This window comes from Erinaceus europaeus, chromosome 20 (assembly GCF_950295315.1).
Source record: "Erinaceus europaeus chromosome 20, mEriEur2.1, whole genome shotgun sequence".
NCBI lineage: Eukaryota > Metazoa > Chordata > Mammalia > Eulipotyphla > Erinaceidae > Erinaceus > Erinaceus europaeus.
Genome location: NC_080181.1, coordinates 15,589,282 through 15,613,612, shown reverse-complemented (window position 1 = coordinate 15,613,612; position 24,331 = coordinate 15,589,282). Strand labels below are relative to the sequence as shown.

Genomic DNA, 24,331 nt, shown 5'->3' with positions numbered 1-24,331 from the left:
TCACAATCACCTGAGGATATGTACAGAATGTTTAAGGTGTTTTAAGTTTTCTAATCAACTCCAGCCTCCAATCCTCACTTCTGTTCCCTGGGTGTCTGTCAAATCCCAGTCGTGGGAATACAGGAAGAAATCAGCTGCCCCCCACAACATACACACCCCTGAATTCAGTCCTCAGGTATTGGGCAGACAGGGATGCTGTCCCTATACACTAGGAATGTGTGGTGTGCATGGGGATGAGTGACAGACAGGGGAGCAGCACTGAGGGACCATGAGCTCCCACCCCCTCCCCATGGATGAGGGTATTTTCCCTCTCGTGTTCAACTCATGCACATTCATTTGGCTTTCTCCATGTGTCCCACACCAAGCTAGGTGCTGTCCAGGAAGATGAAGCCTTTCAAAAGGTAAGTGGCATGGAGGGAAAAGGCATTGTGGATAAGTGGCCTGAAGGATGGAGAGGAAGAAAGCACATTTTACTGCATATTAGGAAAAGCTACTTGAAGGAATAAAAACTTACGAAGAGCCTTGAGGTAGATACATCAACACAGTAATAGTGCCATTACTGTAATTGCTTATACTCTATTTATTTATCTTTATGGGGGGGGACAGACACAAGAGCACTGCTCAGCTCTGGCATATGGTGGTGCTCGGGAGTGAGCCTGGGCCCTCCGGCTTGCAAATCTTGTGCTCTAGCTGAGCCATCTCCCTGACCTTTGTTACCATTATTAGCATCATTACAGAAATGAATGTCTACTGAGCGCTTACTATATGCCCGGCATCACTTGCATAGCTTATCAGGTTCATTCCTCATAGACAGTTGACAGAAATAAGATTGTGACTTAGAGAGGCTAAGAAAACTAGAGTGTCAGAACCCAGATTAGACCACTGTGTAGCTCCAAAGACAGTCCCCTTCCATGCAGTGGGCCAGGCAAAGCAGGGCCTGAGCACAGACAGAGAGTAATAAGACAAAGGATGGATGAGAAGCCTGGAGAACACACTACATGGCCCATGTGCCAAGCCACACCATCCTTATGAGCAGGGGTAGAGAATGAAGGGGGCTGGCACAGCTGGTCCAGATGAGTGGTTTGAGTGGTAAAGAAAGCAGGGCTGACACTACAGGCTCAGCCATGATGATGGTGAGGTGAGACTACAGTGGGAAAGTGGAGAAGGTGTGTGGGATCCTGTCAACATGTGCCCAGGTTATGCACATATGACAGAGGACATGTGTGTGGTGAGTGCATGTCGGGGTGTCTTGGGGCGGGGGTGGAGGGCTTCTTGTTGAAAAAGGAGGTTTCAGAGCCTTCCTGCAGAGAGGTAGGGTTGAGGGAATGGGGAGGGGGAGAAATACAGAGGGAGGGGCAAGACAAATCCACTGATGTTCCCAAGCAGGAGAGCTCCATGAATGTGAAACCCTTCCCCAGTTCCTCCAGGCTTTAAGAAACCTGCAGAGCCTGGTCCAGTGGGGACACTCAGCCCTTGTTTAAAAGGATGCATGAGAGAATTGAGACCTTGTCCTATGGTGTCTTATGAGACCTGGCTAGGCCCTTCTCCAATGTGGAGGTCACAGTCATTCCAGTTAGACCATCTTCCTCAAACCTGGTCCCCTCCTCCTTGGTCAGACACTCTGAGCTGAAGCAGTCACATAGTCTTTGCCTGGGTTTGATGCCCATGGGCCCCAGCCTCCTTCCTGGGCCTCCTGCCAACCTCGTCCTTTTGTAACAAATGTGTTCCTGTGTGAGCTATAAGCTAGCTGTAGATTTTTCCCAGGTCAGGGTCTCCCGTCCTCCTTCTGATTCCTGAACAGAAGAAACATTGCCAAATTGGTCCCAAGCTTTTGTCTCCATCAAAGATGTCCTGATTCTCCTGGGGACAGAGAGCTCTAGCTGGCCAAGGACTCTCAGTCTGGACACCACGGGACACATCTTTCAAGACTCCACCCAGCTCCAGTTTTTGTTATGGCAGCACAGACAAAGCAAGCCTGGAGAAACCAGCTCCCCTAGCCCAAGAGAAGCAAGCCTGGTCTCCTGCCCCACTGGGTAGGAGGACATTTTTTCCTAGAGTTATTAGTCATCAACTGCTTTCCTGCACAACTCAGCTCAACCCTGGCTTACAAAATAATGAGAAAAATCTGGGTATCTGGAAACAAAAAGAAACTCTCAAGGTTGAATAGATACAAAGATGTAAAGGGAAAAATGCCTTAAAAACATGGACTCTAAATCTCCTAAAAACAAGGTCATGTCGACAGATGTGAACACAGAGGCCTGAAAGCTCCTTGGCTTTCAGCTGCTGGGGCTCAGTCTAAGTCTGCGACACCATTTCAGGCTCAGTCATTTCAGACACCAGAGGCTCAGGTCAGCATCCAGAAGGCTATCTGTGGACTATAGAGCGGACAAACTTGTGTTGGGGCAGAGCCAGGTTGAGAACCTGGGTCTGTGCCTCCAAGCTCCTAGCCTTTGTGCTGTGACTATTCGGGATTTGCTTCTTCCAGGACACTGGAGCAGAAGCAGGTGGGTGATTTGTTAGACAGTGAGTCCTGGGGGCTGGCTGGCACAACCCGCCACCCAGATGGCAGCAACCAAATCCAACAGGGCTGGGAGGTGTGCTCTAGCTTATGGGGACATAGGTGAGCTAGCTTGCTTAAGGCTGGGAGGAACTTCCAGAGTCTAAGGAACTGCTCATTCTCCCTGTCTCCCCCCACCCTTCTTCCAAGAAAACATATTGGAACAGGCTCCCAGTCTAATGGAGCATCTATATGTCCCAGTCTCCAGAGGACTGATAGAATTAAGGGCAAGAGACACAGGACAGGATGCATAGAATCCAAGATCCTGGTCAAAGACTCAGAAAGTATTAACCATTTCTGAGTGTGTAACCTCTGAGCCCCATTTCTCCTACCTACATCAAGTTCTCATTGGATATTCCTTCAAGGCTTCTCCAGGATCCAGGAAATCTAGTTCTGAGGCTAGACACTGACTCTTCACTGGGGCTGTGTCCATAGCAATTAACAGATAGATAGTAGTTACTTAAAATAATTCACTGAGTGACTGCAATGAGCCAAAATCACAAGGAAGATTCTCCCTACAGTGTTTCCCACCTGACCTCCATAGAAGCTTTTCCAGCAGGAAAAGCTCCAGCAATCCAGGAGCCTGCTTCTTTTCCTGGTTCTTCTCAGATTGGTGGGGGAGCCCAGTGGGAGGCAGGAAATGTGCTTGGGGATGAGAAGATGGACTCAAGCCTCAGATAGGAAGGTAATCCTCACTGCACTTTCTTCCTTGCTGAGCTCCTGTCCAGCACATTCGCTCTTTCTGGTTGCCCTCTCCTCTCCTTGGCCCTGGTTACCCTTCTCTCCTTTGCCCTCCTGCAGTCTCTGCCTTGCCTCTCTGTAGAGACGCTGGAGCTTCTGTTGGCCCTGGGACTGCTGATCTCTGACTGGACAGGAAGACCTGTGCTGTGCAGGAGCCCCAGCATCCTCAGGATTAGTCATAGAGAAAGCACGCTTAAACTGAGGTATGAGCCCAGCCCCTGGAGTCCAGTGCCTAGGGTAGGAATTCTTTTGATGGAATCTGGAAATGCATTTATTTGGCAGGATTCAAAATGAGATGCTTCCTTCTGCCTTCTTTAGCCTCCCTCTACACACACTCCTAGGAGCCAGACATTGAAAAAAAAAGTCTTCTTCCCCAAACTAAGAACTATTTGGGCGTGTGTGTGTGTGTGTGTGTGTGTGTGTGTTGCGTGTGCTCAGAACGATGCATACCTAACTGCTGGTGTGTGTGTGAGCAGGCACACTGCAATGGTAGGATGTAGCCAAAGTGTGATGTGTGCACTGTGTAGTTGGTGTGTGTGTACACACAGTGTGACATACATGTATATGTGGTGTGTGTGCGTGTTTGTGAAAGGTATGTTCACTGTGTGTGGCTTGTTGATGTACAACAGTGTGGCACAAACAGATATGTGTGTGGGATGTACAGTGAGGGAGAGTGCAAGGGTGACATCCTTTTGGGGTGGGATCTAGTTCTCAGGATCTCCCTCCCAGAGAAGCCAGGGATAACCAGTATCCAGGCAACCATGTTGGGGGGAGGAAATGAGACCAGAGGTGAGGAATGGGCAGGAAAAGGAGGCAGGCTGAGTGGAGAGGAGTTTCCATGGCAACTAGCAGGCAGGTCACATGCAAAAGGCTAAATTGCAGAAACAGATACACACACACACATCCACAATATAGGGGCAGCTGGGTCCCCAGAGTGGGGGTCCTTCCATAGAGGCTAGGGGTTGAGCCAGTGACCACTGATCCATTTCTAAACCTGGAAATCCCACCCAGCCAGACAGCCCAAGGCCAAGGAGACAAAGGAAGGAGAGATAGAGGGTCTCCGGGTTGGCAGCAAGGGCCTCAAAGGCCCATTTCTCCAGAGTCTTTCCACTCACCCCCAGGACACACTCTCCACTTGTAAGAGCCAGGAGCAAGTGCCTGGAGCCCCAGGATGCTCTTCTAACTCTCTATGGTGGAGGAGGGGGACAGGGTGTGAGGAAAAAAAGGATTGCCTCCCTGCCCCCTTCCAAAGAAAACAGGATTGGATAAACAAGAAAGTAAGGGAGAAAATAAAAACAAAATGAAGGCATTGCAGTGAGTCCTGTGCCCTGGAGCCCCAGCCTGGAGGCCACTGCCCAGCTACAGATGCCGACCCCCCAGCAACGAACCACCAAGTTCCACTCTGCGTTGCTCTTGTCCACACTCACACCCAGCCAACTCCCTGGATTCCAACCCCAGCACCACTCAAGTGACCATAGCTTTGTTAGCTGACAAAGGAAACACTACCCACGGGTCCGGGGTGGGGGCAGCCCTTTCCCTTTCTCCTGAAATCCATGGCCCCCCAGCTCCAGCCACTAACGTCATTCCCATATCTGGCATCTGAATCCCGCTTCTCTTCTAAAGCCCGTCTCCTCGAGGTTTGCAGGGCCTGGGGAGGGCCGCTCACATACCCCCAGCATACAAACGCTGCACCTTCCTTGCGTTAGGATCGGTGCCCAGCCCAGCCTCGCCCCCTCTGGAGACCACCAAGCCGGCCTGACCATCTCCACAGTGGCTTACCTGCACAGCAAAGTCTCCTCCGTGACAATCCCAGGAGGACGTGCTGAGTCCGAGGAGATGGGAGTGGCGGGGTTGGGGGCAGGGCGGTGGGCGAGGCTTCCCCTGCTTTCCCGCCTCCCTCCGAAGGGCTGGGCGGGCTGGAAAGGCGCGCCCTCAGGGCGGGGGCTCTGCAGCTGCAGTGGCACAGTCTGGCTCGGACCCTGGTGTCCACTGTCCCCCACCCGTGAGGTTCCAAGAAGCAACAGGAGGCCTAAGGGGCGGGTTAGCAACAGCTAGGATTTGCCACCAGCTGTTGCTTTTCGGGTTTTCAAGTCTGGGTGGGAAGGAAGCAAGACAAACACAATGACAAAGCTAGTATCTCAGAAATAGTAAACGGAAGAGAAGGGGAAAATAAGAGAAAATTAGCCAGCATCAGTCACAGCAGCCCACGTTAATCGGGAGCCTCACAATTAAGGAGAACGAACCTGCACCCAACGCATGAATGGCTGTGTCCTGGGTTTCCCAGCCGCTGCGTTTATAGCTGTCGTTGGCAGCTGGAGCCTGGTGAACTGCTGGCAGGGTGCTCATCAAAACCACAGACTGGCTGCCTTGAACTCCCTTCAAGGCCTCCATCCTAATCCTGCAGGTCACAGAACTGCCACCTCCCCAACCCTTTCTGCAGCATCCATATTCAAAAATGACAAACTGAATTTGAATGCAAATCCTAGCCTGCAACTCTACCTATGCGTGTGGCCTTGAGTGAATTACCCAAAGGAAGCTGCTTCTGTGCCCCACCCCAGCCCCCAGAAAAAGGTCCTGTCAGCCCAGGACTCAGTGAGAGATCAGTAAACTGGCTATCACCATGAGGAGCAGGGCTTATTGGGACAGACGGGGCAGGAACTATAGAAACCAGAGATGTGGGAAGGGTGATCACTCTGTGGGCAGCCAGGAAGCCAAGCTGCAAGCCCCAAGGCTGCCTTTCCTGAGTTAGGATGGGGTGACAGGATGAGGGCTGCTTCCTAAGGGACTAAAATTGTTCCCCTGAGCAGGGGCCCAGGGCCATCCTTCCATACAGACTCCCTAACCCCTAGATAATGGAAAGAGACCCAGCTGACCTCTAACATCAACCTGGGGCATCAATGTCCTCATCTGTGAATTGCAGGGACCAGACTAGATAATCCAGAGGTCCCTTCCAGTTGGAAGTCAGGAGGATTTCATTGTTTTAATAAGTGAATCTGACAAAGTCACAGGAATCTGGGTGACACAGTGATGAAGTCACACACAAGCTTGTTCTAAGAGGTGTCAGGTTTCTTCTGGGGGGAAGAAGAAAGCACATCTGCCCCATGAAGAGTGTGGGCATGGGTAAAATAAGGTTGCAGCTGACCCATTCTTTCAACACATGGTCTAATGTGAGATGCTTCTCTGAAAGAGGCAGGGGCTAGCCTTCAGGACACAAAAGGGAAAGGAAAGACACAGACATTTATTCAAATGTCCCATGAATACACTGTAATGACAACCTAGGTCTGAATCCTGAAAATGAAGCATATGAAAAGGGAGTTGAGGGTCAGGACATGTCAAAGAGACACGGTGAAGGAATCAGGAATTGGTGTCACAGGCAGGCAGGGTTAGGGAATGATTCTGACATAGGAATTACACCAACACATGCAAAGGCATAGGGTGTGAGCAAGAAAGGAGCTATCGTGCTTCACAAGCAAAAGAGACAGGCCAGAGAAGGATGCAGGTGACAGACCAGACAGGGTTGGGAATTCTGGGATACACCTAGCTTTTATTCCTGGGGCAAAGAGAAGCCACTCTGAAGGACACGAAGAAATTAATTATAGACCGGTTTTGGAGTATTACACCAAAGTAAGAGACTCTGGAGGAATGCTGGACTCTCAGGTCCATTGTAGTAGGTGGGTGTAGGGACACAGACCTTTTGTGGTGGGAACAGTGTTAAACTATACATTAATTAATTTACAGTCATATACATACAGTCATATTCAATATGTGAGGGGGGAATAAACTGAATATCTCTTAACTGCCTAGACTTCAATCTGAGTACATATTCATTTAGTCTAAGCACTTAATGTTTCAAATTTATGAATTTGATTAAATTCTGATACTGGGCTTAAATTTTTAAAGTATTTCTAAAAATAACTCATTTTTTCAAATACTAAGTTATCTACAACACTGGACCAGACAGTACAGAATCAGTTGGTCCTGTCAGTATTTAAGATATAGTTATTTATAGGTTGTATTAAGTGATATAAATCATGGTGAGGGCAAATATGATACAAAAAAGTCCTACCCATAGGACTTTCAAAGTAAACCAAGCTCCCATATGACTTGGTTATAATAATAATTATCTATTGCCTTCTTAAACTTTAAGACTGCAAGGAACCTCCATTCTCTTCAAAATCCATATTTCTCCCAGTCCTAGAACCTCCAGGACTTTGCTTGTGCTTTTTGATGTCCCTTCTCTAGATCCCCTACTCTGTTATACTGCCTCTGCTGACCTCAACTAAATTAGTGCAACCAGTGCCACCATGTCACATTATGCTGCCACTGCCTCCTCACTTCTGATTGTATCCAAAAACACCAATCCTGAGATGTCAACCTACCAACTTCAATAATCTGGTGAGATCCTTCCTAACATATGGGACTACCTAGTTCCATTTTAAATGGCACACTCTATAAAAAAGTCACAGAACCTAGATATAGGCTAGGACCTAGGGGACCAGGTTTATGTATGCACGTATCCATAAATTAAGACAACTATATACCTCAAAGTAAAAGTGCTCAATAGTCCTCTGTGATTAGACTTAGACCTAATAAGTGCAGCAAGCAAGTAGAAAGGCCTATAGAAGGCACCATAAATTTTCTAAAACCAAATATTTATTACTTAGGCCTAAACACCTTCATCAGATACTCCGTTTCTTCACTTCCCTCAAACACTCTATCTACTCAGCTAACTACATAAAAGAAAGATATATCTCTTTATCTCTTCTGGTGGTATCAGCATTATTGTCACCCCTTGATAATCTTTAAAAGAAACACTGTATACAACTGGCCAAGAGATATACTGGAAAAAATATATATCAACTAAAAAACATTATTGTTCCTATGGTAACATTTTGGTTCCTGTTTATTAAACACTTTGCCCTGCTTTTATATATTACCTCCTTTCAGCTACGAAGTTGAAGATGCTATCATGATTCCATTCTGACCTCTCTGCACAGACCTCACCAATGTGTCCCAGAACCATACCTCTCCAGAGCCCTACCCAATTAGGAAAAGACTGAATCAAGCTGGGAGTATGAATCAACCTGTCAATGCTCATGTCCAGTGGAGAAGCAATTACAGAAGCCAGAACTACCACTTTCTGCAACCCATAAAGAAGTCTGGGCCAGGGGGCCAGGTGGTAGCACAGCAGGTTAAACACACATAGTGCGAAGTGTAAGGACCAGAATAAGGATCCCGGTTCGAGGCCCCAGCTCCCCACCTGCAGAGGGGTCACTTCACAGGTGGTGAAGCAGGCCTGCCTGAAGATGTCTATCTTTCTCTCCCCTTCCTCTCTTGATTTCTCTCTGTCCTATCCAACAATGACAGCAATAAAAACAACAATAATGACAACAATGATAAACAACAAGGGCAACAAAAGAAAAAAAAATAGCCTCCAGGAGCAGTGGATTCGTAGTACAGGCACTGAGCTCCAGTAATAACTCTGGAGGCAATTAAAAAAAATGGAAAAAAAAAAAAGTTTGGTCCATACTCCCAGAGGGGGAGAAATGTTAGGGGAAAATGACAAGAGGGCTCAGAACTCTAATTCCATCAAGACCCAGAGAGATAAAGAGGAAAAAGGATATTCAGAAGTAGTAATAACTATAGGTGTGACAGGAAGTAAAAGAAGGCAGGACCACAGGAAAAAATGGGCAAGTGTATATATAGATAGATAGTCATAAAAATAATAGTCAATCCATATCTGTGACCTTGGGAGAACTACAGTTTCCATTGGAGAGAATGGGGACACAGAACTCTGATAGTGGCAATGGTGTGGGATTATACCTGTTACCCCATTAATTTTGTAAATAAATATTAAATCATTAATAAAAATTACTATATGCATGAATGAAGCCATGGCTTGTACAGTAGGGTCCTAGAGGCTCCTACAGTTTGGGTCCTGGGGCTGTGAGGAATCAGTGCTAACATGAGTCTGAGAAACACGCTTAGATCTCCACTGAAAGGAACCCATCTTAAGAGGTCCAAGGAGCAAAGACAGAAGTTGATCAGGGTTCACAGGCACAGCAGAAGTTGGCAAGAAAGGATAGGAACCATTTCTAAAACAATCTCCCAGCCCCACCTACAAGAATAAGTGCACTGGAAAGACCCAGGGCACAGAGTGACAGCATAACTACAAGGAGTGTAAGGGACATGCTTTCAAACGTGTGCTAAGCTATGTAAGTGACTACAACTGCGCAGTTAAGACCCCATCTGGAGAGCACATGCCTGGCTCCCCTTTACTGTGGCAAAAATAATCCTTGGGCATGTTGTGCCTAGGTCACACAGCTATGGGCAAGAAGTGGAGGACCTGCAGGGATAGTTAAAGGGGGAGACTCCTCATAGGTGCAGGAGTCTTCAGAGCAGGTACAGGAAGCTTCTGGAATGTAATTCCACCCCAGGGTACAGACTTCAAAGTCAAAGTAGACCCTCCTACTAACTACCCTGTACCCTGCTGAATCTGCTCATACTCACTTTGCTTTGTCTAGGTCACAATGTGCCTTCTTCCCTTCCCACCCCTTGGCTGAAAGAAGCCCAATCACTTCCAGACCAGCTCTTTCTGGTCCCCTTCTCCCTCCCTGAGACCTTTCTTTCTTAGACTCCTCCAGTTTCTCCCCTTAAAGGCCTATCGTTACTTTGTTACTCTGCTCTGCACAAGTAGGTCCTGGACAAGCTGGTCCATACCCACCACACCCATACCCACTTAGGTCTAGTGACACCACACTCTTCAGCCTAGTCTTCACCCCAGAGATCTCAGCCGTGCCACACTGCTTCTGCTGATTCTACCAACTGACTCTCCTACACTTGCTTTGCCACAAAGTCCTCCTTGAGTTTGTAAGTGGCACTATCCCAGACAGATACTCGGGGAAGCAGACACCAGTTCTTCTCCCGCCCTGCACCTCTTCTGTTCTAGGTCAGGCCTCCATGGGGCTGGCAGCCTTCTGCTGGTGATTTTGCCTCAGTGTCCCCACCCTCAGGGGATCAACTCATTTGGGTAGTTTTCGTTTTCCACAACAGATGTGGTTCAAACCTTCAATGACTCCCTATTTTCTACACATCACAGTCCAACTTCTTAATATTATACTGTCTCTATAGTCTGACACCCCTACCTCTTCTACTTCACCTCCTCTACCTCCTCTCTGCCCTACCTTTCCCCTCACATCACTCTGTTCACTCCAAAACTTGCAGATACAAACCTCTAGACCACAAGGGCCACTCACACTTTCCTTAGTATGCTTCTCACCTTCCCACCTCCACATCTCTGCTCATACTGTTTTCTCTGCTTAAAACACCCTCTCCTTCTTTCTCTGCACATAGGACGCACCTGCTCTGCAAAGCTAAGTTCAAATCTCCCTTCTTGGAATTACAGCTATCTTACTCATCCTATTTTGAGCTGTGGTGTGTCTCTACACCTATAGCTGCAGCTGTATGTGTCCCCATCTGTGTTTCATTGTATATAAGGGCACAGAGGTACTGCCCTTATAGCTCAGGAACTCCCTGGGCTCAACCAGGCATCTTGCTGCAGTTATAGACCCCACTGTCCTGTGGGTGACCCACTTCTAACTGGTGACTGTGAGTGAACTGGAGCTCATAAGCTCCTCCCCACCAACCTCTCCATATTCATTTTGAACATTTTCTTCCCTGCTCTCTCCAGCTAGCAACATCTCAGCCTGAACAAATGAGCCTCAAAACTAGTTCGAAGAGTCATGGAACCTGGACCTACGTCTGTGCATTTGCCAAGATGAAGGGACACAGTGGCTGGTGCCACTGTGGCCACAAAGGTGGAGCAGTGAAGGGATGTGAGCCCCACTGGGCTCTTAGGCCAGACTGCCATGTAACCTTGATACTTGCATTGGGAGGTCAGAACACAGAACTTCTCTGATTGTGGAAGGTTGTGAAGGCTGAGCAGGATGTCAGACTGCTGGTTCCCTTAGCCAACTCCACTGTCTTCTGCTTCCTTCCTATCAGAACTTTATTCCTAATTGACCTGCAATATACTTAGTTTAAACTACTTGTTTATTCTAGACTACTTTGCAACTAGAGGTGTCCTTAGAATGGGATTCTGGTTAAGAAGATGGGAATATAATTATACTAAATAAGAATGCCAAGAAAGTAGTATTTGTCCTCTGTCCTTTAGCCTTGCCCTTTTCTCCTTCTCTTCCTCTTCCCCTTTCCCTCTCCACCCCCATCCTCTTTCCTCTTTTGTGTCAGAAATATGTGTTTGATGCCTGGAGAGGATGCAGCAGTTTTGCAGACATGAAGAAGAAAGACTAAGGTTGGCAAGACAAAAAAGCTAGGAAGAGCCATCATTCCATAGTTCCTGCAACATGAGAAAAGTCACCACCTGTTCCATGAATTTACTGTAGCTGATCTTCTCCCATCCAGAATCAATAATGTCCAGCCCTGTTAGTTTCTGAGATCATATGAGACCAGGTACATTCAGGATGGTATGGCCACAGACTATAGCTAGCTTCAGTTCTGTGCAGCCAACACAAATCTTATACAAGTGGGTGGAGTTGGACAAGGCAGTCTTTGCTTAGATAAAGGCAGAAATCCAGCACAAATCTTCCTCCCCCCAAATCCCTTTCCATGCCCTGTACAGCCCTGTTAGCACACACCAGCCTGTCTAAAACACTAAAACCAACATGTCTCTTCTGGAGAAGGCCTTGCATGTTCCCAATTCTGATCACAGTCTTGATTTTGGAGAAGAAAAGAAAACAAAGGCAAGCAGGGAGAGAAAAATCCTCAGACTTTTCTTCTCACAAAAGGCTGTAACTACTTTCCACAGAAGACTGTAACTACTACATGTATGGGGACCAGGCATGCCAAAGCATGAATGAGAGATGTTTCTATGTGGAAAATCTACCCATTTGCCTGGGGAACCATGGCTGCTGGATAAACTTGTGTGAGATGTCACTTCTAAAGGTGCCAACCTCTTAATTATGAGAATACATCTTCCAGAGCTGCTGGTTATCCAGACCGGAGCATATAACCACTGCTCCCCTCAAAAAATCTTCCCACTCTGCAAATACACACCCTTTGGTCTTTTCCCAGTGAATGCAAATGGGGGAGAAATGAGTGATGCTGACCTTTGAAGATAATGACATTGGAAATCCAATACATAATGGCTCCCTAGATAAGACCAGAATAGCTACGTGTTTCTGCTTTCCCGTGTACAGGAGTTGACAGCCTGTTAGCATAAGCAGACTCCTCAGTTCCCCTCTCCTCCCTGAGTTCCCGGAGCCAGTATTCATGGGGAGAGGCACCTGTTTATTATCAAATACTGTCTTCCAACAGGCTGCATCCAGGCTTAGAACAGAGGCTGTGGCTGAGTTTTTGAGCCAGAAAGAATGGCAGGGACTCAGCAGGTACCTCCATTCAGTACATAAGCCAGCTCTATAGGTAGACAATAGCCTAGTTATGTTTTCCCATCAAGTAAGATTGACTGGAACTGTGTATTCTCTTTTGCAAAGCCTTCTCCCACCCCTACCTGAGCTGTAGTTTAGAAAACAATAAAAATGATGTGAGGGTGAGGGACACAGCATAATGGTTACACAAAAGACTTTTATGCCTGAGACATCAGAGGTCCCAGATTGAATCCCCCACACCACCATAAGCCAGAGCTCAGCAGTGCTCTGCAGAAAAAAAAAAATGAGTCTGGCAAATAGCAGAATTTCTTTATAAGGAAGTCTTGTGGAATGTGCAGACTAATGGTAGGAGGAGGAGAATAACGTCTCTATAGGGCAGACTCAGCGCACTCCTCCCAGGAGGCCCAACTGTCTCCAGAGACCCGACATTCAGGGCTATGCCTGGCCTTTCTTGGGAAGGGTGCTCTTCTCTGATGACAACAGTCATCTGGAGCAGACACAGGACAGGTCAGCAGACCACTTGTGGCCATCAAGGCACAGCTCTCTTGTCTGTTTACCATGAACTCCAGGGCCTATTGACTTCTCCATCTCGCTGATGATGCTGTTTCATATAATTGCTTTTCTGACCCAAGCACATTTGATGTCCACCATCTAAAGCGTTATCTCTATCTAATTCAATATTTCAGACCTTGCATCAGTATTTCAGATGAGGATGGTGGTAGCTGATGGGTACAAAACATTCCCTATTCTGGCTGTTCACTCCAATATTTAACACTTAGGTAGTCCTTGGAAAATTATTTCTTACTGGGACACTGGTAAAAGACAGTTCTAAATTTAACTCAGATTTTTCTGCCCCGAATCAGGAGGGGAAAAAAAGATGCAGTAAATAAAGCCAGGGAATCAACTGTTTACTCTCAGACAATAGCAACTTAAAGATAGGCAGGATGTTTGGTTTATGATTTCAATGTTGTCCTCTACCCTTTTGCAGATGTAAGTCTGTCTAATCAGTATCTGCTGCAAGAAAAAAGAAAGGCATGCTCTAACAGAGAAAGGCATGCACATCAACAATTGGCCCCCAAATGACCTATCACGACATTTGAAGGGAAGGAGCAAGGGAAAGTTCAAAAGCAGGCTCTTTATTTTTTGCAGACCCTGGGCAAAACAAACTTACCTGGATGCAATTTTTCAATTATGAATAACTGCATTTCAGAGAGGGCTTCAGCAGTATCTCCCATGTCTTGGGCTCTTCTGCAGTGGCTGCCACTCTTCCACTGAAGAGTGGACTTTGTTCCCCAGCTCAGTTCAAACACCCTTATTTTGCCCCCTCCTACCCCCATGGGGTTTTAGAATCCACAGCTATGCAGACCTCCACTTTTGTGACTTTATTAATTAAATTTGTTCCTTTCTCCTACTAACCTGTCTGAAGGACCCAGAAGGGTAAGAGGAGACTTCCTCTTTTCCCTAACAATGAATGAAGCAAGATGACTGGGCCCTCCTCCCATGCCCATGAGTCAGATTCCCCAGGGGCAAGAACTGGGCATCAGGACTTGAACAAATGCTGCCTGGGACTAAGAAATGAAGCTGAGTCTCCCGCTAATTTTCTAGGGCACCACTCCATTAGTGACTCACAGCTTCAGGGTCTGAAGTCTTGGACCACATAGTGGGTCTAAACTGAAAGAACCCAGGCCATGGCCCACATGGCAAGAGAGATCACAGAGCCTCAGAGCAGCAGAGCCTTAAAAGAAGATTTTGTGTGTGAAACCCTGAACTACACGTGGTAGAGAGTCAAAGAAAACAGAAGAAGAGGATATTTGAACTGCATGAGATCTTAGAGAACATTTTACAAATTAGGAGCACAAGTTCCATAAAGAAGGGAACTGACTGGCTCAGTCATAAAGCTTATTAGTAGCTCAGTCAGGACCACAGTTAGATCTCTGGAGAACTGATCTAGCCTTCTTTCCCTGCCTCACTCATCTCTCAGGATTTCCAAGTCCAAGCTGCAGAGTGGGAAAACACACACTTTCCTAAATATATGAAAAGTATTTTTAAATATCAACTAAGCTATGTACTTATGACAATTACTAATGTCCCAATTAAGGTGAAAATATAAGTAGCATCCAAGGTAACACAGAGAAAGAGCAAGGTAAGAGAGAGGGCAAGGTAAAAGAGAGAGAGAGAGGAGGGAGGGAGGAGAAAGAGAGAGAGAGAAAGAGAGAGAGAGAGAGAGAGAGAGAGAGAGAGAGAGGGAGAGAGAGGACTAATTAGGAATGAGTTGGCCTTTGAAGGGACGGTGGGAGGAATCAAGCTGGGCACAGAGGTTGGAATGAGATGTGTGGGATGTGTAGGCTAATTTACTTGACAGGTTCAGAAAGTCTTGTCGGGGAGGAAAAGGAGCTGTTTCTATCCAGGGTCAGCTCTGCTTATCTGGTTCTTCCACCAGCAGACAAGAGAGAGAACTGGCAAGAGCCCAAGTAGTAGGATTATATGTCACCAGCAGAGATCCCAGACTCCATGGGGCCCTACTCGGCTGATTAGGAAGCCTAACAGGGTTTGAGAAAAGACCAGCCCCAGGAACCAAGTCAATGAGGCCAAGAGCTTCAGAACTTGGTATCTGGATCCTGTTCTCTGCCCTTGTCTGCTTTCAAAGCCCAACCCCCTCCCGCCACTAGAGGACACCTCATGATACCACCCAAGTGTATTTTTAGTTTCCTTTTCTTTCCTAAAGGCTGATGGGATGGAACATGCCATCTAAATGTTCTCAGGTGCTCTTTGCTAAAGGCTGAGGCATGAGCCAGAGAGAAAAGATTTTGCTTTGCTGTAGGAGAGGGCAAGAAACTCTTGTCGGGGAGGAAAAGGGGCTACTAGGTTTCTATCCAGGGTCAGCTCTGCTTATCTGGTTCCTCCATCAGCAGAGGAGAGCGAGAACTGGCAAGAGCCCAAGTAGTAGGACTGTATGTCACATGTAGAGGAAAGAGCCCACCCTGTGGTCAGAATGTGCAAAATGAAGGAGCCTAATAACTTTATATTCTTAGCAACTAATTCTTGATTATTTCACTGAGACTGATAAAGCTGTCTGTGGTTTTCATGCCAAAGATCCAGGTTCTTTTGGAAAAAATTAAGAGGGAGGTAGACTGATAAAACACTAGAATTCAGTGCCATTGGTCTTGAGCAAGTTACTTAACCTCTCTGAGCACCAGTTTTCAGTTCTATGAAGATGATATTGGTGCCATTCTCTATTACACAGGGCTACTGAAAGGCCTGATGGAGATAACAGATGGGAAATACTTGACTTAGTGCCTGGCAATGACAGCTGCATGGCAGATACACATTTCTTTACTTTCCTGTATTAACAAACCTCATTTTGACTGGTCTCACAAAGGAATCTGACACCTGTAACCACAATGTGTCAGCCACAGAACTAGGACTGTCATACACACCTTCCTGCACCACCAGCATGAGTGCTAGGTAGAACTTGCTCCATTGTCCTGTCTTGGTGACCTCCACAGTGGAACAGACTATTGTGACAGTAAATTATAGTTACTGCAGAGATGTGATCCAGCAGAAAATATGGGGTCACTGAAACATGCCGACTGCTTCTGACCTGTGGATCTTTGCAAATGGCCAAGAAACTGAGGGTTCTGGGTTGAGGTGTAAGAGAGATGAATGTTCCAATGATACAGCTTCATGTCTGGGAGACCCCCATCAATACAATTTAGCTCAGTGAGTTCACTCAGGCAACAAAGGAAGAGAACAGAACACAATTCTTTGCTTGCCAAAGGCTTCAAGGAAATAATACAAACTCACCAGTCAACTTCAACTGAACATTTCCCATAGGCATGAAGCATACAATTTAAATATTCTCAGATGTTCTTCACTGAGAGCTGAGGACCCAGCAAAAGAGAAGGAGTTTTGCCTGATCCATGGAGATCAAGATTAGGTAGAGAGAACTCTCTCTGTGATCAGAATGAGCAAAATGAGGGAGATTGTTACATTTATTTCCTTGGCAAATAATCCTTGCTTGGCACAGAAAGTAATCAGGGTCTGCATTGAATGCCTACGACAGAAAGAGCCATTATCATCCCATTTCAGAGACTAGGAAATGGAGCTTGGCAGAACTGAAGTAGCTTTTTCCAAGCTACACAGTTAGCAGGTGGTAGGGACAGGATGCAGAACTGGCACACAGCCCACACTTGCTTGGGGGGGTTGTCTGATGAAGGTGTAAACAGAGCTCCTTGCTTTAGGGCTTTCTGTTCCTCTGAACCCTTCCTCCAATGAGGAGCTCCTACTCCATGGGGCTTCCATGATGCATAACATTATCACAGACACCCTCACAGACACCCAGTGGATAGCATACACCCTCTCTTTTTCTCTCTGCACACTCAGAGCCATTAGCTAGGGACAGGCAGGAAATTGTCATTTTTGTCCTAGCAATCAGTTTAGGGAAATTCAGAGAGTTGTTTTTCCACTCTGAACAGGCTGTTTCTCTTGCTCTCCTATTGTAAATTTCCTGCTTTCTGCACTGCAACCTTGAGATTAGATTTCTGTCTGGATAAAAAAAGGGGGGTGCCCCGTAGTTACTCTAATCAGGCAGTGAATGGAAACTCAGCTGTAGACAGATCTAGCTACTACTGTTATGGTCATTATTTAATATCAGCTAAGTGCCCATAGAGCTGCCCTGGACTCAGGAGTGCTCAGTGAGAATTAAGTCACAAATTATCCTGCCATGGAAATGCCTAGATGCAAAACTCCACCTGTAAGTCAAATATCCCAAAGCTTCCCACACACACACACACACACACACACACACACACACACACACACACACACACACACAGAAACATTTGACCTGTAAGTCAAATATCCCAAAGCCTCTCTCTCTCTCTCTCTCTCACACACACACACACACACACACACACAAACAAACGCACACGCACATGCACACGCACACGCGCACACACACACACAGACACACACACACACACAGAGAGAGAGAAACGCATCCTCTGGGAGTAGCTAAACCCAACCACGTATCACAATCACCAAGCCTCTTGCAAACAAAGATTGTTGGGCCCCAATCCCAAGAAACACTAAGGATTCTGGTCAGGACCCACAATTTGAGAAGCAGCACTGAGATGTTCATATGTTTAACCAAATGCAGGTACATGCTTTCAGCAACCTTTGGTCCCACCCTCCCCCCAGCTCTTTGGGCTCTGGCCTCTCCACTTTTTTTGATGATGCTATTGAGCAATCAATCAAGGCAGAAAAGCAGAAATGCTCTTCTGTAAGGGTGGCAGATTTTTCTCAGCAGGATGGTTCCCACTGAGGATACAACAAGAAATAAAAATTCCCTTGCACTTCCTCCTACTTTTTGTGTAGTCAATACATCCTCGACCTCCAAATCTCAGATATAACATCTCTTTTTCCAGGAAGTTTTCCCTGTTTGCTCCCACTACCTCCAGCCACCATCGCCATTCCCGGCAGAACGTTGTTTTAATCGAGCATGAGTTCTTACAGTTTTTCTCCAGGCACCTATGGAAGGTCTCTTTTCCAATGCATGCTTGACTGCCTGAGAGGTGGGATGATGCTGAGTTTCTCACCATGGCAGTGGCATCCCTAGCCCCTCATGAAAGATGCTCAGAATTGAATAAATGAATCTTCACTCATGATATACTTATAGGTATTCATACAAGAATACATTTGTGGGGCTGGGTGGTAGCACAGCAGGTTAAGTGCACATGGTGTGAAGCACAAGGACTGGCATAAGGACCCCAGTTTGAGCTCCCGGTTTCCCACCTGCAGAGAGGTCACTTCACAAGCAATGAAGAAGGTCTGCAGGTCTGCAGGTGTCTATTTTTCTCTCCCCCTTTCTATCTCCCCTCCTCTTGATTACAACAACATCAATGGCAACAATAACAACAACAACAAAATGGGGGAAAATGGCCTTCAAAAGCAGCGGATTCGTGGTGCTTAGAGAGAGTTGGGGGGGTAGTATTCCACTATCTATGAGTTTAACCTATTTTTGTCTTCGGTGCTCCCTGTGAGCCCAGGACCTCATTCATGGTACATGACAAGTTCCTGAATTTAACTGAATTTGGAGCACTTATCAGTCCAGACAGAGGGACTGTCAGAGGAGAAGCTGATGAAGTCCTGATTTCTAGTCCCAAGAACAAATCTAGCATCACTTAGACTCCACTGCTGGCATTGAGAGCATCCGGCATGTATCCTTAAACCGAAGAACAAATCTAGCATCACTTAGACTCCACTGCTGGCATTGAGAGCATCCGGCATGTATCCTTAAACCCAGGCTAAACGGCTGAAGTGTTTCTAACTAGATCTAGAGCACTCATCTGGGATGCTCTGGTCCAGGAAGTTAAGCAAATGCAAATTGCCAATCATTCTTCTTTTTGCAACCCACTGAGCTCTTCATTAAATTGCAATTAAATTAACATCTCTTTTCTTCAACAAGACCCAACATCACTACATAAAGATGTCTGAATTTAGGACTCATCAAATGGTTGCTCACTTCTTCCTGAAACCGTGCACAGTAAGGGTGAGATAAAGATAAGCTTCCAGTAGAATTTCCAGAAAATACTAGCCAAAAGCAATGCCTGCACATTTTTTTTCCTTATGTGGTCTAATGGTTCCTGGGGGTCCCTGAGACATTTTCAGGGAATTAGTGGAGATCAAAATGACATTCATAAGCATACAATGATGTCCCTTGTCTCCTGCACTGTGTTATCATTTGCACCAGTGTCACTAATTATACAAATGTTAATTGGTATAAAAGCAAGGGTGGGCAAGACTGCTGACTCTTTAAAACAACTGAGGCAATGCCACCAAACTGTATACTGTCATTGTGTTCTTCACCATCACACACTCAACAGCTCCACTTAAGCTCATCCTCCATGAAATAGCAGAAGTTGTTAACTATTGAAAATAAATACAATGGGGGGTTGGGCAGTGGTCAGCGGGTTAAGTGCACATGGCACAAAGCACAAGGGCTGGCATAAGGATCCCGGTTCAAGCCCCCAGCTCCCCACCTACAGGGGAGTCACTTCACAGGCAGTGAAGCAGGTCTGCAGGTGTCTATCTTTCTCTCCCCATCTCTGTCTTCCCCTCCTCTCTCCATTTCTCTCTGCCCTATCCAACAATGAACGACATCAACAGTAACAATAATAACCACAACAAGGCCACAACAACAAGGGTAACAAAAGGGGGGAAAATGGCCTCCAGGAGCAGTGGATTCATGGTGCAGGCACTAAGTCCCAGCAATAACCCTGGAGGCAAAAATAAATAAACAAACAAATACAATGAACACACACATGCCTTTTTAATATTTATTGTGACCAATGGGAAGCTAGCTCAAAGCCCTTTTGCACAGCAGAACACTAAATCTGCCTTCAGGAAAACTCAGGAATTTTTGAGCTGCAAAAGCTGAATTAGCCACTTTTCCCCTAAAACATCATTTCCACTTGAATGAAGATTGAAAAACAATTAATTATTCAGACTTGACAGTCATGTTGTCGACAATGAATAAAATGTAGTTTGCCACCTCAAGGAAACCAACTAGCAATATCTGTTACTAATAAGAGAAATTATACTTTCAACTGAAAATAGAATTTTAGAAAATCTCCACTCTGCACCATGAGCTTGACAGCTTCTCAAGCCTTAGAGACTTTCTAATGAAGTTAATGGTAACACTAACACATGTTTGATATTGTACAATGAAATGTGTCAACATTTGAAAAATGATCATAACTGAGAACCAATATTGTTCAAATGACCAATGCATGTTACAAAATTAGGCACTGGTAGAAGACTCCCTCAGAGTGCAACACAGGTAAGAAACATTTTTTATACTAAGTATTTTATTGTGTCTACCACCAATCTATATAAAATAATTACCCTTGTGAACAGAAATTCATGAAAATAAAGAGGTAGATGTTAAGAGCTGACAGAAGCCCACACAGTATGGCACATGTTATAGGGATGAGCTACAGAAGCTTCAAATTTAGCTCCTCTTTGAATATTGACTAGGTCATGAAAAGTAGAACAGAAAACCTTCCAAAGATGTGTTTTACTACAAAAAGGAACAGACTTTCTGTGGTCTGAAGGGATTCATACTTGAAGACACTCTGGTCAGCAAGGGGTCATGCTGAGCATTCTGCAGAGAGAACTGCTTTAAGTCTGTGACAGCTTGGGAAACCCTCACGTGGTTCAGGCTGACCTCCAGCGGGAGCTGCTGAACCACCTTCCTCATAGCCTCAACACTGGGGGAGCCAAACGTGGCACATGTGAGAATCGAACCAGTTTATTGTTCTGAGGGTCGCTGGATGGCGCACGGGTCAGCGGGAGTTAAGAAATTTTAATGTAACTGAGTACAAGAGGTTCATTAACAGATTTCCCATTGTGCATTACAAAAACTGCCACCTGTGAAATGTATTACTGTGTTAAATAAAATCATCCAGGGGCCACCAGGTGGTGGTGCAACTGGTTGAGCGCACATGTTACAATGCGCAAGGACCTAGGTTCAAGTCCCTGGTCCCCACCTGCAGGGGGAAAGCTTCACGAGTGGTGAAGCAGTGCTGCAGGTGTCTCTCTGTCTCTCTTCCTCTCTATCCTCCCCTTCCCTCTTGATTTCTGGCTGTCTCTATCCAATAAATAAATAAAGACAATAGAAAAATTAAAAAAATTAAAATCATCCACAATTATCTGAAAAAGCTGATGAAATATTCATATCTCAAATACTTACCTATTTGAGGTCAGATGCCCTTATATATTTCAACCAAAACAACATTTCACAACAGACTACTGAAGCAAATATTAGAATCCATATCTTATTATGCCAGAAATTAAAGGTATTTGCAAAAATGTGAAATGATACCATTCCTCTCACTTCTTACTTTGGGAAAAAAATTGCTATTGTACTAAGATAATACTGTTTTCACATGATTAAATATTTAAATGTAAATATACTCAAATAGGTGGAAGATCTATGTACTACAAACAGCAAGGCTTAGATGAAAGAAATAAAAGAAGATCTAAATGGAAAGACAGACCACATTAATAGACTCAAGAGTTAACAAGTTAATACTCTACAAATGGAAAAAATATTTAACACACTCCAAATTAAAATTCCAACAAGGAATTCCAATTCTAGAGTTACAAAAATTGGCTCTAGAACTTATATGAAAATAAAAAGAAGTAGAGTAGGCAAAATAATTCGAAAAAATAACAAATTTGAGATACACTATAAAGCTATAGTTAACAATACAGGGTGGCACTGGTGAAAGATTATTTGGAACAGAATAAAGAATTTAGATATATGTTAACATAAATATGCTCTGACATATTTATTTTTGACAAAATGCAAAGGCAACTGAATGGGAAAAGTAAAGCCTTTCCTTTTCCACCAGCAATATCTCTGGGATCATGCTGGGGAATAGGGACATTACCATTCCCAGTGGTTCTTATTTTTCTTCCTTTTTCCTTCCCCTTCCCCCTTCCCCTTCCTCCTTCCCTTTCTCCTTCCCCTCCCCTCCCATCCCCTCCCCTTCCCATGTGGAGATTACTGAGGGTGATCTCCTGGGAAAACTTGACACTACAGAATTCATGGCACTTCCATAGAGTAGGAAGTACTCTATAGTTAAACACAATAGAGTTCCAGTAATATGAGCACTACAAAGTGTACTGGTGGTTCACTGACATAACAGGGCAGGAGCCAGATGGCTATGGACTGAGCCCATGGGATACAAGGATGGGGGACTCCCTCAAAGTTCTGAATTGTCAACTCCACTGACTGAGTGATCAGAGACCACCACAGCAGTGTCTGGGGACTTGGAGTTCATCCTGGTCCTCTCAGTGACAAGAGAGAAGAGAATGAGCTTAAGATAGTGGCGCTCCATAATGTGGAGAGACCACCAGCAAGCAATATCCATGTCCCCAGGGAGTAGTATCACCTCCATGGAGGATCAGCTAACCACTGAGACTACAGGGAAAGTTTAAACCGAAAAATGGCACCTTTCTAAGAGCTGAAGGCTCATCCAAATTCCCCTCTCCTGTTAGTCTCTCTTTTTTGTGTGTGCAAAAATTTGGCTCTTTTCCTGTAAAAAATCAACATGTATTGACAAATCATCATCTGCTAACACTTTGCCTTCCTGTTTACATCCTCACGAAGCCCTGCAACAATGTGTGAGATAGGCACACCCACTTTACATATGAGGAAGCAGAGGCCAAACACATAATTAATTAAGTGGTACGGCTGGAATGTGTACCTCCAGGTACTTTGAATCCAGCTCCCCTGCTCTCTCCACTACAACACAGTAAATAAGGTGAAAATATTCAAAGAAATCTCCCAGCTCCTACCAAGTATGAAAAGCCAAGAACTTCTCTAGGACAGAGGAATTAAGACAGAGGAGGCCTCTTGTTATGTCCACACCCATGGCCCACAGACAGGAGCTGAGCTTGGGAGAGCCTCCTGCCTGACAACCAGGCTGCTCACTTCCAGAGCACAATTCCCTAGTCCCTTGTTTGGGCCTCTTGTAAAACTAACATGGAACTTACTTCCAGGTTGGCCACTAGATTTCCAAAGATCAGGAAGGCCAGGCCAGCACAGAGGAGGTAGGATGAGTGGCATGTGCCTCTCAAGGCCACTGGCTCACATGGAAATCTGAAGGTGCCCTGGGGTGACAGCTTGTCACAGCTTGGGAGGCTCTTGGAGAAAGCATACGCATGGGGTTGGGGGCAAGGGAGGTACCACTCCTTCCTTCCATTCATGCACTTGTCTAGGGTTCTGGAAAAAGCCAAAGTTGGTCATGTAACACTTTGAGAAGCATACCAGGCCTCCCCTAGGGAGTAGCTCCACCCTGCTCCTCCCACAGCAGAGGCCCAAGGAAGAATGAAAAGATACAAAGAGCCTGGCCATGGATCCTAAGAGGAAGTCTCCAACCTACTCAGGAAAACAGCTTTTAGCTGTCAAAAAACCCAGGATTCAAAATCCTTCTCTGCCACTAAGTAGTTGTGTGGTCTGGAAAAGTTTATTCTTGTCCTTTGTTTTTTCATACTTAAAACAGCCCCACTGCTAATGCAGCAGAGGCCTAGCATCAGCCCTGCCCTCAACCTTCTTGTGCAGGTGAAGCAAGATTAGAATTAGAGGAAGGTCTCCCTGGCACTGACATAGAGACTAAAGCACACACACATGAGGTGTCCAAAGGTCTGGCTGGGGGTGGTGGTGATGGTGGGCATCTCTGGAAAGTTCTGTGCCTGCATCTTGAGGCATTGGGGGTTAAGTGGTGAGGGTACAGGTGAGCTGACTTCATCACTAGACTCATAATGACTGAGACCAATAAATTCAATGCAAAGAAACAAGTGCAGAAAGGTTAGATCTTCAGAAAAGCAGTAGGACCACTCACCCGACTTGTCTGTAATTAGCAGAACAGCACCGGCACTTCCATGTAAACATGCCTCCTCCGGAACTGGCAAGGGCAGAAGTAGAGAAAGAAGGTGACGCAAAGGACAAACACTGAGCGCTCTCCCCACTACCCCCTTCTTTGTAGAGCCTCACATCTCCCATAACACTTATTCCAAAGCTTACCACCTCTGTGAAGTCCTCCCTGACTTCTTTAGGTGC

The 24,331-nt window shown here is 45.8% G+C and overlaps 1 protein-coding gene across 2 annotated transcripts in view; it reads right to left on the bottom strand.

Annotated features, from left to right (window-relative positions):
- Positions 1–5,269, bottom strand: part of FXYD6 (FXYD domain containing ion transport regulator 6) — a 29,733-nt gene extending 24,464 nt beyond the window's left edge. For both annotated transcript variants that reach the window (XM_016188090.2, XM_016188091.2), the window contains exon 1: positions 5,078–5,269. The gene's annotated coding sequence lies outside the window, so the exon portion shown is untranslated. The remainder of the gene's footprint in view (positions 1–5,077) is intronic.
- Positions 5,270–24,331: the final 19,062 nt, after the last annotated feature.